Below are 4,162 nucleotides of genomic sequence, written 5' to 3'. Positions count from 1 at the left end.
TAGGGAGTCTAGGGACATCTCGTCACGCGTGTATCTTTAGTAAGGGTTCTGATGGAGTTGCCTGTTATCGCATGTGGCTGGTCAGTCATCAAGCGGAGTCGTCTGGGTGGCAGGTTGGTGTGACCATGAATCATTTGGATCTGTCTGAGTGTCCGGCTTTCAGTGACGTATACACTCTAAAAAAAGGGTGTATTCTTACACCTTTTGTCTTCTATAAGACACCCCAGCACTTCAGACGTCGATCTGACGGTACTAACTTTCACGAGAGGCTTGATAGCCGTGTGGCACAACTTATTAACATAGCTAATGTACGTGTTACTGACTACAAAAAAGATAATCGAGGTTTTCCTGGCCCTACTGCAAAACCTCAGTGCTTTCTTTCTGTGGTCTTTGATACGTACTTTAGTTATTTCAGAAGTTATATCGCTCCGTTATCAAGCCCCTTGTTAAATGTATGGCCATCTGTGCGCTGTGCGTCAAACTAAAGTTTTGGGGTGCGTTATATGGGATAAAAGGGTGTATGGTGATACCCTTTTTTTAAAAAGTTCTTTTTTGGTGGTGAGTAGCGTTCCTTGTTAAATAAGCTACATCCGTTTTTTCAAGAAAAAAGGAAGTTTCGAGCATTTATTTATTTATTTATTAAAGTACCATCAGGGCCCGAAGGCATTACAGAGGGGGAGAGCACATACACGAAACAAAGATGTTCGTATACGCGACGCAAAGTCTTACGAGATTTGGTTGTCGAAGAAAGAAGCAATGATTTTGGCGCTGGAACGTGTACGTCTTGATAATACATATAGTGGAATCCAGCTACATATATCTTAATTCTCCTCATAAAGGTGGAAATTAGTAGTGGTTCGCAAGGAGTCGGACTCTTTTTACTAGAGTTCTTGACTTGAAAACGGGTATAAAAGATGTGTTTGAGACTTGTTGTCTAGTGCGTTATTTTTATCGTTTCGTGTCTCCCGTTAGTATGGAAGTTCTTCACCGGCTCGCCTGTGTTTTTAAAGTGCTATAACGGACTGAACGGTTTTGTAAACCGTAAAACGATTTAATGAAAACTTTGTGAAATAATTTGATAAGAGGGCTATATTCGCGTCCGTTTTCAGGCTTCTTTCAAACGTATTTTATTTTGATCCACACGCCTGGCTTGTTCGTGTCACGTCGTGTTTCTAGGGGTCCCTCTTTCTCGTTTCCACGCCGGGATCCAGCATCGGGGGTCGAAGTCGAGCTCCCATCCGGTCGAGTAGGGGAGGCTCTCCTTACGGGTCTTTTACGCCAGCGTGTTTGCTTACACTCCCGAGCTCAAAATCCTTGCGCCCTCGCACATTTTGTTAATGTTGTCATGATCCTCTGTTATGCGTCTAGCCATCGTGGAGGGTGGCGTCGGCGTGATGCGCTTGTAATCGGAGGATCTGCTGCGGTGCAAGGCGAGGTTGAAATCGACGTCAATCGCTGCAGGTTGTTCGTGAAAAAAAAAAAAAAAAAGAGCTATCGTGCGGCAGCTTGGCGGCAATCCGGTGTGCCTTGCGGGGTAAACCTGGAAATGGTGTAGGTTTGATTGTTCACGTTGGTGATGACTTAAAGGCCAAGTTTCGAGGTAGGAAGGCCGTTCGTGTACCATACCCTGTCCCTGACGCTGTATGGAGCTGGTCGATATTTTGCATCGTAGAAACGCTTCATGCCGTGAAGGTAAGCGTGGTTCGCGTTTGCAGCGTCGCAGTCCGCGCGGACGTCACCGACCTCGTCGGGAAGCGGGGAAAACTCCATTGGTCGACGTGGGACAAAGTTGAACAGGAGTTCAAACGGTGATTTCTGGAGTCTGGCGTACGGCTGCTGGTTTACTCGAAAGCTGGTTGCCTGGAGATAATCGCTCCAATGGTCGATGTCGCCGTTGACTTTCTTTCGCGCAGACATGGAAGGATTTTTCCGTTGGCGCGTTCGACAAAGCCGTTAGCTTCGGGAGCGTAAAGTACTGTTAGGGATGCTCTGAATGTGCCTGTCGGCGAAGTACCGCGAAGCCGAACGAGAGGTTAAGACCCTGTCGTTGTCGGTGATGACGGCTTGCGGCGTACCGAATGAGTACGAGTTCTATAAATCGGAGGACGTGCTCGGTCGATTTGTTGGGTACGGGGCGTGCGACAAGCGCGTGGTGAGGCGGAACGCGGTGATAAAATGCCTGTTGCCGTCGGTCCTCGTCTTGCGGAGGATCTTGGGCCGCGGCTGCCAGCCTGCGACATATTCTCTTACAAACGAGAATAAACAAGACGCTGAAGTACCTGATTCTTCTAACGGACGCACTCTTCACAGCGAAGGCTACCTCTCCAGAAAAAAGTAAAATAAAAAAGTGTGTTCCTTTTTATGGTATTTGCATCTTGTTTTCCAAATTGAAGCGACTCCTTTCTCTCCCCCTCACTGTCTAATTTACACCCCCCCCCCCCCCCCCCCCCCCCGCCTTCCCCTCCCTCTTCCGCGCCACGCCGCCGCCGGTCCGTTGATCCCCGCGCCGTCAACACGCCGCCGCCGGAGGTACAAACACCGGCGCGCCGCCGCCGGCGATTTCTGACCGGCGCACAGGTCTATCTCGATCTAGCCGCTTGCTTACCCCTCGGCTCGACAGCCGGTTCGTTTTCCAGGAAGGAGAAGAGAAGGTTTTGGCCGCGCTACGGGCATTCCGGCAATCTTTGCTAGAAGCTCCTGAGCCATTCCTGCCGCTCGTGCGTCGAACACGTGTTAAGCCTGGTTCAGACAGTTGCGTTTGACTGCGTTTGACTGCGTTGCGGCTGCGAGAAACCAAAACATCCCAGCTGCTTATATCTCGTGCCAAGATGATTCCTTGAATTGGATTTCACGCTTCATACGAAGCACAGATGTTTCGGTGACTCGCTTTCTGTTCTCCACGCAACGCAGTCAAACGCACTCAAACGCAAGTGTCTGAACCTGCCTTTAGCGGCGCGATTGCGAAAACGTCTTCGAAACGACCGCGGCGGCCGCGGAAAGGGGATTCCCGGGCAGTCGAATGACGGGAAGGCATCCGCCGATCCCGGAGCAGTGGTCATGTTCCACTGAGGATCCGTAGGCGGCGCGACCCCGTTCGGATCGCGTGCTCCATTCCGGATCTGGTCAAATGATCCCGGCGCGCTCCAAAACGCCCTGTGGAATTCGCCATAAGCTACGCTTCAGAGTAACGACACTTGGCCATATTGTGGCTTAAAATCATAGTTGCCAGTTATCTGAAACTTTATCTGAAATCACAGGAAACGCTTTTCGGTCCTCCACGAATGTTTCAACAATTCGCGACAGAGCAATGCAGCTTCCTAACACCGAATCTAATGCTGAGGAAGTCGCCCTTTGGATTCATGACGATCGGCAGTTGCGTCTGCACTGCACAAGTCCTAAAATGGCGGCGCCCACAACAATGTCGAGCAACGGGGTGCCGATACTCTAAGCGCAGCTCATTTAGTGGCTCTATATCTTCCCAAGGGCTGCACGTTGCACGTGCCTGGTGCATCGACGCACCTTGCTCCACTTTTGAAACATGAAGGGGCTTTAGATCACGCTGCCGCGTTTTCATTGTTCTGTTTTCCGCGCGCTCCGTCTACTGCCTCTCAGGCTTTGCGGAAGTCGCATTGACATTGTCATCGTAATAGATGGCACCCAGCAACCATTCGCGTGATTCGCGACGTCCAGTGCATCACATTCCTTGTTACCACTGCCTTTGCCACGTTTGCAAAAGATCAAATTTTCCAGATAAATATTTAACGGCACGTCGATTCTCCAGCTAGATGACGCCCCCAAAATGCAAAAGTGTTAAAATGAATGTAAACGCTGTAGTAATTAGCCAACTAATTATCCCATTTCGACTTGTTTCTAGTGGCCGCCATAGCCATTAACTTGGTCCTAGGGCGAAATAAAAAAAAAAAAACAAGGTCATAACGCAAATAAAAAAAAAATTGATCCGACCAAAAAGCATAGCGATGAGTTCGGGAGGTAAATTAAAAACATGCACAGGATGGTTATGCCTCTCTTTCTGAAAAAAAGAAAAAAAGTTATTGACACGATTCTGATATCTAGGAACATGGGATATCATCGCGTGAACTTACATTGTGTTCATGGCGTCTGCGTATACATTTCTCTTCAGCAAACAAGCGCAAAAAGCAAA

This window comes from Ixodes scapularis, unplaced genomic scaffold (assembly GCF_016920785.2).
Source record: "Ixodes scapularis isolate PalLabHiFi unplaced genomic scaffold, ASM1692078v2 PGA_scaffold13__105_contigs__length_92229423, whole genome shotgun sequence".
Classification (NCBI taxonomy): Eukaryota; Metazoa; Arthropoda; class Arachnida; order Ixodida; family Ixodidae; genus Ixodes; species Ixodes scapularis.
Note: the sequence above shows the minus strand (reverse complement) of the source record.